The 17,017-nt window shown below is 33.7% G+C and overlaps 1 long non-coding RNA gene across 1 annotated transcript; it reads left to right on the top strand.

The window, feature by feature from the left end:
- The first annotated feature begins 13,392 nt into the window (after window positions 1-13,392).
- LOC116175366 lies at window positions 13,393-14,077 on the top strand. Its single transcript, XR_004146296.1, has 2 exons — window positions 13,393-13,612; window positions 13,661-14,077. It is a non-coding gene; the product is annotated as an uncharacterized LOC116175366 (long non-coding RNA).
- Window positions 14,078-17,017: the final 2,940 nt, after the last annotated feature.

Below are 17,017 nucleotides of genomic sequence, written 5' to 3'. Positions count from 1 at the left end.
GGATAGGCTCTGGCGCATATTACCAAAACCTTTGGCCTCGAATTAATATCGAAACTTAACGGCATGCCCAAAGAAACAATGTTATCAAGGTAATTCTTTCTTATTTCAATTTGCTTAGAATTTACCTGCAGGTTTGAAAAATTTCGTCGGCAAAGTTACAAAAGTAGTACATTCCACATTTTTTTGTTTTATTTAATCATCTTCTTTCGACTTCTAAAGTTATTAAGTAGGTAATATTCTTAAATTAATCAAAATGTCGGTAACAAAATCCAAAAACGTTTCGTAAATTAATCTCAGTTATTTAAAGTATTAACTATTCCTGTGTGGCTTAATTAATCTTTAATAAAGAAAAAAACTGCACCCACAATTTAGTCACATAAAAATGCGTACATAAATATCTACAAACCGAATGATTATTCATACTTAACGTATAAAGGAACGAAATGAAGGCAATTAAGAGGTAGTTGATAAATTATGGAAGCTTCATCTTAAGGGATTAGTTTCTATTGATACCTGGCATTATATCCTCTTTATACGTTTAAATTAAAATTATAAAATATTTCGCTACCGACTTTAATTTAATATAAACTCAAGCCAGTCACATATTGAAATAGTCGTAGGGAATTAAGTAATGGTAATTAATAAATAAATAGAAAATTAATTGCCAAAATTATTCTTTCTATTATTTCAGTGATATTTCTATCGAGATATAACAAGATAAATTAGATATATAAACTAATACATGCAGGTATATCGTTTTAAGTGCTAAGTCTAAACATATTTACATATATTATCATATTTTAGCTATGATTAAACAGTTTTCAAGTCTGCTGACGTCTTCATTCGTTTTATTCTCACTCAAATTTATATAAAGAATTTTCTTCATTTGTCTCGTAAAATCAGGATAATTTTTATGCATCCAAGTGTGACGCCCGCAGTCGTTTCCTTTATCGTGAAGAGGAGTGTGGTGTTAATTAACTGCTGTAATGGTCGAGTGAACTATAAGGCACGTGAATTGACTATGACGAAGATATAAACTAATTCCTCTGAAATTTAACATAAATACCTATCAGTTTGCTCTCGTGATATGATCCTAATCGCAAAATTACGCCCAACATTGCTCTAATTTCATACACAAAGATTTTTTCACTTTTGTATGCAGTCATTCAAACGTCTCACCGTTTAGGTGTACAAGTATCCATCAAAGATCATGATTCATGTTCATGGTGCTAATCCTGCAATGTAGGTGTCAAAAACACAACAGTTTTAAGAACCTGATGTGGAACGATAATTTAGAATGAGCAGTCATGCCCACCTTTTTAGTGCACCCTGTATTTTGAAACGGTTGAATTTTATCTTCCGATCATTGTATAAGTCTTGTTTAGTGGGAAGGAACTGTTGCTAAGAGATACGTAACATTGTAAGTTAGCCCATTAGCCCACATTTGAGAGCACTCTGAGGGATCCGTGCAAAAAACAAAAGCCTTTACTAAAATTTACCACAAATTTATTTACTTCATCTAACATACACACACACAAGCTAACCGCGGTTTTAATAAATCGATCTTAGTCGGCAATAAAATCAAAAAAATGTGTACAGTACCTTCACAAAAAACGCGTCCTATGAAGTTAAATACATCTGGCTTTGGTATATGGAGGCTGGCAAAGACTGATTCTTTTTTTTTTGACAGTATATAGTCGGGGCCACTTCGGGAGTGGGATAGTAGCTACTGTTCCCAAAGTCAAAGTTACAACTCGAATGAAACGGACTAAGAGACTTGCTCCAGTTCGGCGTATTATTAGAATCGCCGATGTTCCGCTTCCAACAAACATTGGTAATGTAAACAAAAATTCCAATGGTGACTCGACAGTAGCTCATTTTTGATCGCCTAGTATAATAAATACGAGTGGGCTTACAATTTCCGGAAATTTCAAACTCACGAGCTGTACTCGGCATGACAAATTAATTGAATAGGTACAGAATAAAATATCTCTGCGGTTTCTATTAAGCCTTACCTTCAATTCAACAAACGTCATCATTCATCTTCTGTGCTTTGTGACAATTTCACTGTGATTATAACTGTCATTGTCGTAAATCTCAAAACCAATTTTACTCTAATTCTAGAACTGTTAGCGAAAATCACTCATGTTTGATTTAGTTATATTGCACGAATAGAATTTAAGAATTTAGCTACGAGAATTAAAAAAAAGACGTGTATGATTACAATTAAGTACGTCATCAAAACTTTAATGCAATGGAACGAAATTTGAACGAAGTCTTCCAAGTGGTATTTCCGATCTGGAATTGCACCATCAGGAGTTTTTGAAAGTCACGGCTTTCAATCAGAATCGAAATTAGCTCTGCACGGACCGATTATAGAACCCTCCTTATGTTACCGATATACAAGAAGAGATTAAACGAAAGTCTCGTAATTTATGTATCTTATGGTTTTTATTGTGGGAATTGATGTTTAAAGTAATGCCGAGGAGCAACCCACATGACAAAATTGTGCAACATTAGCGTTTAATAAACGTTTAATGGTGACTTGTAACGTTAGCGTATAAGTACCATTAACTTACTATTAACGTCACCGCGACTGCTAATGTCCGCCTTCAAGAACGTTTCTCTAACGTCTAAATACCTACGTTTAGCAAACGTTACATCATATAACACTTTATAACATCAGCATTTAACGTTAATTGAACGTTTGAAACAAACGCCAATGCGATGTAACTCTCTTATGTTGTATAAACGTGGTACAAAAATGTTTATTAAACAATACTAAATTACGTTTATATCATCCTTATACATTGACGGTCGGTATTATAAAGTCATACTTACCTATGTTGTAAGCTAACAGTTTTGTTAAGGAATGTAATTGGATGTTTTTACAAATCATCAAATCAATCTTTGCAAAAACATCCAATCCATGCCTTAACAACACCGTTAGCTGACAACAAAGTTAAGTCTGACTTTATAATACCGGCCGTCAATGTACAAGGATGACATAAACGTAATTTAGTATTGTCACAGAATTTGCAGAAAGTGTACAATGTAAAAAAATTCAAATTCAAAATAATTCAAATAATTTTTTACCAAAAATTTAATGTATAAAAAATTATTTCATTCACATCAATCACTTCACAAAAATTGTTAAAAATGTCCCACCATTATGTTGAATGCACAGTTACACAAATATATTTTCATACCATCAAAAACTCATTCTAACATTACTGGTGTAATGTTCATTAGTTTCTTCCTCGATTGCATTTTGAAGTTTCTCAGTGATGTGCAGGCGATTTCGAAAAATATTGTATTTCAAAATCAGAAACAAAAAAATCTAACGGGGTTAAATCTGGAGAACCTGGTGACCACAATCCTCTGCTAATTAATCGATCATCGTAAAACTGTTATACGGCATCATGGAGTTACCCGGTATTTGTGAATGGAAAATACCTTGTAGGAAAACGTTGCATATAAGGAAATTCTTGATAGAATGGAATACGTCCGTCGTCCATGTCCCATCCTCTAGACTTGCACTTCGATAATGTTCCTTTAAGACGAACGCGTCATGTTTAGGTGAAAACGGCAGAGTGGAACTTGGAAGATTCTAAAAAAGTAAGGTACTTACACATCCATAAAATAATTTACGTCATTTACTTACTTTTACATACTGCTAATGCCTGGGAGGAGTCCTGATAGAACTGTTTGATTTAAAATAAAAAGGTGAGCGTATCCAAGGTGGAAAATACAAAGAGAAAATCAACAAGTAAAAATCGCCGTAAATGGATAGCTTATTCAGCTTATTTGTTGAAGTCATTGTCGTTCATCGTTGATGAATTAAACCACAATCGCCAATGTCTAAACCAAAAAACTCCACAATTTTTAAGCTCTTAATTCAAACTATCCTCACTTATTTTAAATCACATCAATCAATTCGCAGAAAACCAACATTCAACAAACATGTTAAACTGCAAATGAAGATAAACCTAGTGATGAGTCACCGACCAGCTATTTTTTTGTTGCGCAATGCCCAAAGGCACATTTTTAATATTACAAGAACGTTACTGTAACTTTGCAACTTAACAGTACCAAAATGTCGTTGTTGTAATGTTAAGCTTTTAAAAGTTGAACTAACGTAGTTATGTATGGTTCCGTCAACATACGCAAATAACATCACATTCCTCAACATTATAATGACATCGCAACAATGTTTTGCATAACAACGTTGTTAAAGTAATATTGGTATAACGTTAGCCTTCTAAATGTTATTTTAACGTAATAATGTCCCGTTCCAGCGACGCAAGTCCATAAGGTTACAATTTTTAACATTACAAAAACGTCGTAACCACGGTTTAGAAAGAAAAGCTATTCAAGTATCGTTGGTATAACGTTCATGTTTTGTTTAATTGAGTTGTTTCAAAATGCAACATTCGTTTAACGTTCCAAACGTTTTTTTAACATTGCTTGTCAAGTGGGAAGAAATACTTTAAGTTCACTTAAATGACAAAAATCTATAAATATATTCATCATAATTTATATCATTTACCTACACATGGATTAGGAATTATATTAGGATCTGCTTGATTTTAAGCTTGGCTACTTTATAGCGCGAGTAATTATCGTTGGAGATATATCGCTCTCGTTGCGTCCCTTAAGAAAGAGTTTCCGATAACCTTTTGGTTTTTATCAAGTCTTATCAAATGTCGATCTAATGAACTTATAAATACCGCCGCCGTCTGAACAGTGAACACACCCTATTAGTAACAGGTGTGTCATCCAGTCAGATGTAACACTTGTTTACCACATACCTGGAATAGAATGTTTAAAGCATTTATTTTATAAACCGAATAAGAATTTCAATAAACACAAAATGAATATCTTTCCTATTATCTTTAATACTTTTAATATACACATTTATATTGCACTTCATGTTGATATTGAAGTGTACATATAATGATTAGGTGGAAATCTATCACGTTTAATGTATACCTTGTATGTTTTTTACACGGTATAATAGACAACCCCGCATCTGATAAAATCTATACTCTTCGAAATGAATTATTTTGTTTAATTTAACAATCTGTATGTTTGAAAATATGGTAATTTAAATTTAGTAATCAATAAGAACATTAAGTTGAAATTAATGGAATTGCACACACTCGCATCTAAAAAAAACTTCCTAATTACAAACTATTTCTTCATCGACTACAATTTTATAACCTATTTCACCAGATTACCATAATTGCATGCCCAATAGCTAAAATTCGTGTTAAAGCACAGTATTTCTTTAAAAACCTGACAGCTTTTTATAAATGTAGGTGTTTTCGATTGTTCCTAGTTAACGTTTTTATCAAATTGTATGTGAATAGGCAGGGTATCCAATTCATTTAAATTTAAATCCTATACGGGCCTCGTTTAATTATTCATTCGTATCGTTCGTCCTTGTTGGCATATATCTGTACATAATAATTAATAAAGAGGGGTTAACGCCGGAAATAACGACGAACATAAATTAAAAAGCGTCTAACATTTTAATTTTCTTTGAATTGGTTTGCTGGTGTCGTAAGGATGAAGACGTTATTGAAGACATTTATTTTTTCCAGAATATCATTTATTCTATGATTTATAGCATTTTGTATTTGAATACCATGACACTGATTGCGCAATAACTTACGCTTTGAAGTGTAATTGCTTGAAATCAAATGAATAACAATTTTTATCGAAACCTACAAGCATCCTTTGGAAAGTTATTATTTCTTTAATAAAGAAAGAAAAATGCAAATACCGGCCACACCGTAATTAAACGAGGTGTGCGTTGATTATGCGATGGATAGAATTAATTTAATCATTGTTTTTGCATACGCAATTATTCAATATTCAACCTGCATGTTAAGCGTATTACAAATGTTAATATTAGTATCATAAATTGAATTCTGGCACCTAGACACTAGAATGGATGGCGGTTGGTACCTCAAATTCCCTACTTTCATAAATAACGCGGTCGCGTTCATCGAGGCTAATTGAATTGATAACATTACACTCTCCTTTTTAACGTAATTTATTACCTTATCTTCAAATTTTATTTGGACAAATTTATAATATGTGAATATCAACACTGATGATTTATGCCAACAGTAATAGACATTTGGTGGGTGCGGTTAACGGTTTTTTCCACCTTAATATGATCTTAATATGTTCTGCATTTGTCATTATTTCTTCAATTATAAATCAAATCCGGTAAATAAATCTTATCACGTAAAATCGATCTGAATTTCGATCCCCTCGAATTCGTGCATGTGAACTGCAGAAGTTCCAAGATCCAAAAATGGTTCTTTATACGAAGAATAAATCTTCAAAATTATAATAATACTATATTAATTAGTATATAATGGCATATAATATATTATTAATAATACCACTTCAGCATTCTATTATCAATAAAGTATATATGACTCGAACAAAAGAGAAAAGTCACTAATCTCTAAGATCCTCACTTAATCTTTTTACCCATTCTCATACAAACATTCTCCCCCGTTTTCTTTACTTAAGTATCTTTCGGTATATCTTTCAGTATTGAGCTGTTTTTCCTCCAATGTGTCCACTGTTCCCCAATTCAACTTCTTCACTATATCAATGCCATCGGTGTCTGTCCTTCAGCCTTTTTGCTGACGTTTTGATTGCATAGTTCTGTATTAGTTGCCATAGGGCCATCGATTCAATTGTCACCTTCACCTCTCTCTTGACTGCCCTCTCGTAAAATACAGTATATGAAATATTTTGCGGATTTTAGTATACGTTATTATAGGAATTTACAACGAAACACCACACAATTTAGAAAAATACAGTGATTTTCGAACAAAAATTACATTGATAGGTACTCAACCAAAAATATTTACCCAAAATCGTCCTGAAACCTTCATTTTCATGCCTACTTTCTGTCAGGAAATTTTAGTTTCCATGACAGAGGCAGATCAGACTAAGTTTCCTGCCGCTTGTCACTTTACTGGTCTCACCTATCACTTTACCGGCCGCATTGTCACTTTACCGGCCGCATTTTTGACATTTTCAAATGTCTATAGTGACTCCTGTCATCACTGACATTAATCAAAAGTTATATATAAAAATTGAAATTTTGTATTAAAAGACGATTTCGGGTAAAATTGAATACAAAACTCGTCAGTAAAATGTCATTACCTGACTCGGAAATTAAAGTACTCGGCCCCAAAGGTGCCTCGCACTTCAATATTTCCTCGCCAGTAATCTATCATTTTCCTGACTTTTATGTAAATAGCTATTAATATGTACTTGCAAAAATAAAACTGTTACACGTTACAAGACGTCGACATTTCACTTACTGGAAAGCTGGAGACAGTCTCCGTTTTACTGAACACAACTTGAAAGTGTCCGAAATGTCATGTACCCAGGTCGGTAACATTTATTATCTTATTTATTACCGTCACCCCTTATCATACGAGTTCTAGAAAGTAGGAATGTACAATTACCATTCTGATGTATGTGCCTTTTTCAGTAAAATTAAATATTTCAAACTACAATCTGAATAAAACAATTTATACACAAAAATAGAACCAAATTTTGTGCCTAATCCTTTTTAAAAATAAGTTTGAGATAATCCAAAAAACCCATAATGCATGTCCCAAAAGTCACGTGATACCTAATTCAGGTGCAAGTAGCAAGATGTGTGCAGTAAGCAATCATCAGGAGGAGCAACGATAAAGGCCCAAGGAGTAATGATAAAAAAACTGCAAATAATCGAAAACCAATTGTTAAGAGCACGTGATTAAATCCAAAAATTAAAAATCGAAAGCCGAAGCTGGAAGGTTGAAGATCGAAGTTGAAATCTTGTTGATTTTTTTGTTGGAGAATAATTGTGACATGATTACAAATAAATGATAATTTATTGCCCAAGAATCATAGGTCAAGGATCAAGGATTGCGGATCAAAAAACAAATAACCAGGATAAGGATGCCTGGAGTAAGGTTTGTAGGTTGAGAACCGGTGCGAACCGAGCTACGAGTGCCGAGAGTCAAGGATAAAGGATTGGGGATGAAAGGTCAAATATCAAAGACAATGGACCAAGGATAAAAGATAAATGACAATAGAGTAATAGCCAATGTTCCCAAAATGGAACCAAACACGACGAACACAAATCACAGCCAAACTAACGAATTATTACGCACATACAACGCAAGTAACATGCAACCGTAACAAATCGTAAAAGGAGTGACGTCACGTCTCATTTAGTTATTTATTTATTTGCATGCTTTACAACAGGTTACCCGATTATAGGAAAGCAATTTTAAAGATAACATTAAGTATAACAAAGTAAGTATAACAAAATACCAAAAGAATTCCTATTCTAACTCAGGTTAATATTAAGCAAAGCTAAATTATGATTATAAAATTACAAAAAATGATTTGCACCAGATTTTTGGGGTTGACAGCATTCCCATGGAGTAACTTGTACAGACAGTTAAGCTGGGCAAGTTCGTGTCTCTTTTTAACACAATCCATATTAAAAGATGACACCAATTCAGTGTACGGAATTAGATACATCTATTGCCCGTGTAACCTTGCGAGGCGTGTTTGGCGGGTACTTTGTTTGAATGTTAGCAGAAAATTGTTGAAGGAACGCTTAAGATTTTTTTTAACACGTTACTCTATCTACGTGTCCTTCGCTTCCGTACAGTTAAAAAAAATGTATAGCAAATTTCCTTTGAAATGATTTGAGAGTAACCACGAAATATAAAATAAAGATGTTAATTGCTTTTTATATTATGGATTTTAAGAAATATAATAAATATATTTATTAGTTTCCAGTATTGTTTGTATTTACGGTGATAGTTTCTAAAACGGAAATTATCCTGAACACTTTAATGCGCGTTTTAAAATGTTTCCGACGGCATCCGTTAGAAAGTGCTAGTAGCACAAGTAGTAACTAGCGAATTTTTTTTGCGTTCTACGGTATATACATACCCTGCGATAAACTACAGATGACCAACAGGTTCTTGCAAAATCGTCCAGTAGTCCTAGCTAGTCTCTTCATCTGTCACTACTTCTTGACGCCTCAAGCTTTCACGCGCTTTAAGAAAGTCAGGACCGTATTCGGGGACCACTCTCCCACGTACAAAACCAAAAAAATTAAGACCATATTGGAACGTACCGTTACTATACCTGTAACAACAGTTCAGAAGAGACCGGCGGTGCGAAAATATTGTGAGATATGGATCCAATTTTCCAGGAAAATCCGGAACAAGTAGGTTCTGATCAACTGCCTCATCTCCAAGTTGTGGCCTGTGAATGATTCCAATTCTTATATTATTTTGAATGGGACGCGGAGCTCGATATAGAAATATATTCAAAACATTATAACAATCATGCTGTTTTTATGGAAACGACCACGGCGGCAGACCTAAGCTTGCTATTTTTTAAATAATTTTTTTTAATTTTAGGCATTGCAAAATGATCGATAGCAATTCGAATTTTGAGCGTTAGTGTCCTCAGACTTCAGAGACGAAAATAATTGTTTTCCCAGTTCCTCTTGATATAGTCCGTAGTTGGTATGTTTTAATGGTAAGCAACGCCGATGGACAAGATTATTTTGCAATGTGGATCGGCTCAACGCTGCCATAATATTGTCAAATGGATGATGGGAACTAAACGGCCGATGAAAATTAATATTCCCAAAGCAACTGTAGTAGTGGCCTGAATTTTGTTTCAATTGTAAGCATTGTGCTGGTACTTATACCCTATTATATAATATCTATGCTAATACGAAAAATCTACGGAGCAAACGAAACCCAATATTGACGTTTTAATAATCTTGATAGCATCTTAAAAAGTACACTTTATTACGGTCACAACGAACCAAAAATGTAATCTTTAATTTATATCGGGAAGAAATCTAATGGACAAAAAATAATTCTAAACACCAAATTTGACATTCAAAATATCCGTTTACAATTTTATCGATTGAAGATTGAAATTAATATAAATAATATCCTTCTGCATATTTACAAAATACGTGAAATAGCTTGTAAATTTCGCACTTTATATTTACTATTATTAGACGATGTGGGTAGACGGTTATATATTCAACGTAATGTAATATACGTTAGCGAGTCGAGGATATTAAGAATTATTTGATGTGATGTCTTCCTTATGTACCTATTTAACTATTATATTCTACCTACTTCTCCCCCAGAAAATCTGTTGCATTGTAGGAATATATTCTGTTCGGACCCCCGCTGGCTACCTTGAAGTGATAATATAGTTTTTACAGCGCTCGAACAGCCTAGGAGTGGCAAGTCTGTTGTACGAGCATTAAAATATTTAATTTCCATTTAATCGAGATTTTACATCAATAAAAAACGCATAAATTGTCTTGATATATGTGACTTTTGGTTTGTGTACTACCTGTTCAAATACGCACGAAAGTATTCTTTATTGATATATTAACATACTTCACTTGCTTGCAGCATATATAATCGCGTCTGAAAGGGGACAGTTTTTTTTTGTAACCAATTTATACGAATTTATTACCACAAATCCTTATTGGTTATAAATCAAAACGAATGATAATGATAATGTAAATTATACAGCAATTCTAATTAACATCGAAATTAAGAAGGAATGAGGTCTTTGAAACCATAAATATAATTCTATTAATGTTTAACGTGTATTAGAGATTTATTTTAATTTAACCATGCATAATTTACATAAATATTCATACGTCCGTTTATATCAAAACCAACACAAAGTTCACACCATCTTGGGCATCGAAAAAATTGTATTTCATAAATAATATCAACACTATACCAAATACAACTTGAAAGATGACTGTGATTAGGTCGAACAAATTTTATTTGAAGCTATTGGTTGATGGTAAGTTTAGGCGGTGAATCGACATCGGTTCCGATGCAAATTGGTATTAGAGAACAGGTTTTAAGAAAGAACGAGTAATACAAAAACAATCATATTTTTAATACCTACTCATTTAAAACGTAATGAGTTTTAGTAAGATTCAAGATCAGTGTTCAAGCACATTATTTAAGACCCTGCACCTACAGAAAATGTTTCATAGAATAATAACGCTCAAAAGTGAAACAAATGGGTCTTAAATCCCATTTTAAGTAACTACGGCAACATTGTTATATTTCCATGCATCACACCTAACTAGAAGCCTAGAAATTTAATAGAAAATTGAAGGACAACTCCCTTACGTTAAAGAAAATCTCGAAGAAAATTGTAATATCACACGATTAAATGCAAAAAATTAAGGTAGGTAAATATAAACAAATCAAACAAATTTTACAAACTTTGGCGCTTTGGCACTTCACTTATGACGGCCATGCACGTAACCAAATCCCAAATTATAATTTTTTCATAACTAATTCCCGCCTTGCACTCAAAAAAAGTGGGATGCATATCTTTCATCCCATTTAATCTAAATCCTTGCAATTGCGACTATTTCACCAACATATTCTGAATGTGATGACAACTTCAACCACTTAAATTACACATCCAAATTTGAAATCCTGTCTTAATTTGAGTTTTCCTTCAACTTTAACAATCTCGTGTTACCGTCCACAGTTTAAAGTCAAATGAACGTGTAAACAAATATAGCAAACGAGCTGCTGGCCCTGGGTATGGCTATAACAAGCGCAAAACCATATTTTATACTCCCGCCTATGTATCCGATTTCATTTAAATACCTTCATAACTAAAAAAAGCGTTAAGTTAAGCCTTTCGTTTTGACCTACATTACCAATTCAAGAACTTCGAGATCCGATCTACAAATTTGATAAAGAATCCACCTACAAAATTTAATCGTGATCGGTCCATTCGTTATCGAGATATCGTGCTAACGGACAGACGGACAGACCGCAAAATTATAAACTCGATAGGAGCTCGTTAATAATGGCTTTCTCTTATCTACACCAGTGATGTCTATTTTCTCAAATTCTAATCAAAGGGAAGTACGTTTCAGATTAAGTTACACATTGTCTACACAAGTGGTAACAAAAACCACAGGTTGCCGATTTTGATTTTTCTTTTCAAATTTCAGTTTTGGATCACGTTGCAGCATTTCCAACAACTACACGATTTTAACTTTTTTATCTATTACTGCCCGAGTTGAAAATAGAAGGTTAAAATATTTGATTTAAAGTAAGGTGCAGTGAATCCGCCGTTTGCAACCGTCCCCGCCAAGATATTTCAATTATTTTTGTTGGGCCCGAAAGCTCTTGTCATTTAGAAGAATTATTAATATTTTAGAATTTCAGACACGTTAAACCATATTTGCAAGTTTTTGTTTCCTATGGTAATTTAAAACAGGCATAAAAACTGCAAAGCCGTGCAGGTTTACGCCGCTACCAGGTTGATAAGAGACCGATAGGCCGACATGACAAATTCCAATGGACAATAGGACTACCGATTTTAAATATTTCAATCCGGCCAATTGAGTAAGTGAAATTAATAGTAGCTAAATAAATGTGTTGCAGTAAAGATCATCCCGCATAGTCATGTGGGGTATCAAAAGAAACGCTCTTAATGAAATTAAATGCTAAGACTCATTACAGGGTGGAAAAACCGTCGATCCCTCCATGGGATAGCCGAATTTTATAAAAGGTAAAGCAATTGTTTCGAGGAGATCTTTCTGCCTTTTGCATCTTTGCAACTTACGTTTGTAAGTACCGGAATTTTTGAGATTTTTTTTGTTTTTGGCGTTTAACCGAGTACCTAATATGTTTATATTTGATTATTTACAAATTACGTTTCGTATGTACCGTAATTTTGAGCTTTTCCTTACATTTATTTTGCATTCATATCGTTTAATTTTTGCTTTTACATAAGTTTATGGCACTTTTGCTTTTTCTTGCACAGTAATCTATACCGCTGGGTTTAATTACAAGGTAAGTTTTTTGTTACTTTCCGTTGCATTAATTATAAAAGGAGGCTTCGCTTTCCTTCATTTGCTATTCCGTAGATACCGCTACCGAATCCTATTATTTACTTTTCCCGATTAGGGAAATTGCAGCGCGCTTTAACTTTGTTTTAGCATTTAGCAACACATCTGCATGTGTTAGTCATGACCTCCCTCGCTACCGGGCAAAGTGGCAAGTTCCATGTCGCTTAGCATAGGTACATTCCTGCATAAATGTGTAAATTCCCAAAACAATCTGGAAACTTTGCACTTTGTATCCATTTGTTGTGTAAATTAATTAAAAAGAAATTGATCCATGGGTAAGATAACCGTCACTAAATTCATATCTATATACTCTCAAAGGTGTCTTACCTAATGACACAGATAAAAATACCCATATTATCTGTGCTAATGAATAATGATAAGCAAACACAATGGAAAATCGGAACATTTTCTAACAGATTAGATTATTCGTTGAAATCCAAATATAGGGTTGCTGGTGATATATTGCAAATAAACACTTAATTTACTTTCGTAAATCACGAAAAACCTACAAAAGATAAGGCAGGTATAAAAGCAGGAAGCAAATTGTTATCCACAGTTCATTCAAAATGAAGTTGTTAGCTATTACAGTCGTCTGCCTTGCCGTTGCCTGCAATGCTCAAAGTAAGTTCTTCTGTATAGATTTTAACAAATTGATGTGAATTTTTTCAGAATATAAGCGTTGCCGCGCCGAAAAATGCGACGAATCGACGATCTAGAGGTACAAAGACAACAGTTGATCAAGTTTCCTTTCGGGTGTCTCAATTCGTCCCCAGGACAAATTTAACAAGTGCACCAAACAAATTGAGGTACGCCACGATAAGGGATGCGATAAATGCGACGATGCCGCACTGAAGAACAGCATTGATCAACTTCAAAAAATTAACTTCAAATGCTTCCGCACAAGATTCTTGGGCTACTTCAACGATCAACTCGGCTCAAACGATTGGGATAACGATAAATGTCCGGGGCCCAAATTGAATAAGTACTTCCAAGATGCTTATGACAACCTTCCAGACGTTTAAATACAGTTTCCATTAAACATTAATTTTATCTCTCATTGTATTCTAATTAAAGGTCTCAACGAAAGGAACCTTTTTTTCTGTCTTATCAAAGTACGGCGTGGAGGGGGAGTAGAACTAGTTTTATCCTTCATGGCCATGCTGGTACTCTAATGAAAGGTCTCAACGAATGGAATTAATTTCTACCAACCATAGCCCTCCTCCTCGACCTCTTATCGTGATCGGGTATATTCCCTTCTATCTCAAGAACGGATTGTCGGAAGAGGTACTCACAAAGGGCGATTGAGAAATATATCCATTGGTGATGTCATAACAAAAGCTATTTCGGTTAAAAAAAATGCGCTTTATCTGCACAAGCGCTGTGCACAATTTATACGTGTTTCTACTTTATTTCCTAGCCCAAATGTCTTCCGTGCGCTGTCCCAGTTTCCGAAATTTCACATTCATATTATACCTACCACCAATGTTTCTTTGTAATCGTTTCTCTAACCCATTTTTGTTCATTTGGATTTCTACAGTCTCTTATACAGGCTGTTTCAAAAAAAAGATCCGATATTTTATTCCCGTATAGTACTCATATAAACTAAGTGAGATACAGAGTTGATTTTCTGCCTTCATGTAGTACATTTGACTTAAGTGCTCGAATTGTGTGCAAATGGAAGGAGGACACATAAAGCATCCTTTTAAAGTATTTTAATTTTTACGTATTAAGAAACTTCACTGTTCGTTTGTTTTTTATAATGTAATTTGTTGAAGAGATATAAATAATTAATACACATAAATTAAGACACAACATTACCTCTTATCTCTGAAACACTTAATTTAGGGACCTGTGTTTATTAAGACTTTGGCTTCTTCTGATGAGTACTGTTGAGGCCTACGATACTTAGGTACAGGCCGGAGTTAAAAGTTAAGGACACATTAAATACGTTACGGCTTATGTCTATAACGGATTTTCTAATCCGTGCGCGGCTCCACTATTTATTTTTTAGTCCGGATCCGTTTAGCACATAGCCCGAAATTACAATGAGAGCTGGTCAATGGTACAGGCAATTAAATTATGGTGACGCCACCAAACAAAACGTTTGGGTGCAGGAAAAGGTAACCATCACTCTCAAGTGCTGGCCAAGGATCAAGGAAATGGAAAAACTGAATACAATTAAATCTAACACTATTTTTAAAATTTGGTTTTGCGCATGCGCAATGGCAACTTTCTTATTTATGAAAGCAGTTAAACGAAATATCATATGTAGGCGCCTTGAATGAAACTAAAACTAATACCGGTTTCAAAATTACTGTTAACGCATGCTGTATGTTTTAGTTATGAAGGTATTCAATGAAATTTCTAATGTAGATAATGCGCAATGCTATTTACGAAAGCGTTTATAAACAGTTCCATATGTAGACACTTCAAATAAAAGTAAAACTAATGCCAATTTGAAAATTTGTATGTATTTGTATACGCTCCACTATTTTTCATTAAACTGTATAGACTTCAACGGTAGGCGGCTCATTTGAAAGAGAATGGGGTAAGAATCTCGTGCTTACCGGTATTTTTTTCTGGTCTTAGCATTAATAAGGAGGAAAAAACGCTCTCGTCATTTATGTTTGCATAATGACTTTTTAAACTTGTATCTTAATATGGAGATGTAATTAGAAACTACAAACTACCCTTATTTTTCAGTGTGTAATCCAACGCTAATCAGAAAAAGGGGGTTCTCAGTTAAAAAAGTTTTCGCATTTTAAAAACTGCAAGATGCCTTACTGCTACATCAACAGTTACTACATTTATGAGGTACGGCATATGCAACAGACGTAAGAAAAAAATATAAATTATGACACTTCATTGAGATTAATGAAGAAGACAACTTCTGATATAACCGGAAATGGTACAGAATTTTATGCAGCAAGCGGTCTCATTACAAGAAATCACATCTACAGTCGATTACGTACTTGCTACCACAAACCATCTAATTGCTCTGGGAGGTTTTGCTTAATTCACAAGCAGGATCATGTTGTGTTAATTAGGTACTATACAAATAACAAGTAACCGTTATTGCGCTAATTTAAATTACGGATTAGCTATAGGTACTTGTGCATAAGTAAAGAATAATTGCCCACGGATTTTCGCTTCCTGTCCCTAAAAAAAACGAAGGGGAAAAATTTAAATTTTTTTCTAGCGACTAGAATGATTCGTTTATAACTTATCATTGTGCAGAAATAATGAGCAAAAATGATTCGCTAAGCAGAACTACTATACCAAATGTGTTCAATAGTAATTAATTAACGTTTATTGATCTCCTGTCATGTCAGCTATTTAAAATGTTACAGGAAAGTTTCTTAAGTTAATTTACAACTGATTGTACTTTTTAATCTGATTCCACTTGTGCCTACCTATCTCAATAGTACAATTTCCTAAAGGCAGTAACCGTTTACTGATAATTACCAGAAAGTTTAACAAACTGACAGTTCCATTTATAATTTATTATCTTTGTATAACTGCCATTTAAAAAGATTTATTATTTAACTTACTCCAATTTATATAAATGATAATTAATTACACCAACCTTACAGTCATGCTTTTTTCCTCGCACTTTGCGGCAAGAACTCTGCTCGCGTGTGTTACATATCATATCTACCTACGTTATTAATACCTAGAGGCATTACCTTAGTTGAACAAGTTTCAAACACAAAAAACCGAGGTAAGTACTTCGGCTGTAAACACGAATGCTAATTGTTTTACCATTAGCCTAATTTCTAGAAAATGAAACGTCACCAATTATTAACGAAAAAAGGCAAAAAATAAAAAATAATGAATTTGAACATTAGTGAGAATAAGTTATTAAGGACTTGAAGAACCGTTTAGATGAAAGTGAATCAAAATAACTTAATAAGGAATTTTAAAAAATTGCCACAATTGCGCTGTAAGAAAAAACCTTCAAGTGGGTTATTACAAGTACCATATTGATTTCAATAAAAATGGCAAAACATAACAGATCACTTTTAA

This window comes from Photinus pyralis, unplaced genomic scaffold (genome assembly GCF_008802855.1).
Source record: "Photinus pyralis isolate 1611_PpyrPB1 unplaced genomic scaffold, Ppyr1.3 Ppyr1.4_LG7, whole genome shotgun sequence".
Classification (NCBI taxonomy): domain Eukaryota; kingdom Metazoa; phylum Arthropoda; class Insecta; order Coleoptera; family Lampyridae; genus Photinus; species Photinus pyralis.
This window is presented reverse-complemented; position numbering and strand designations above follow the sequence as displayed.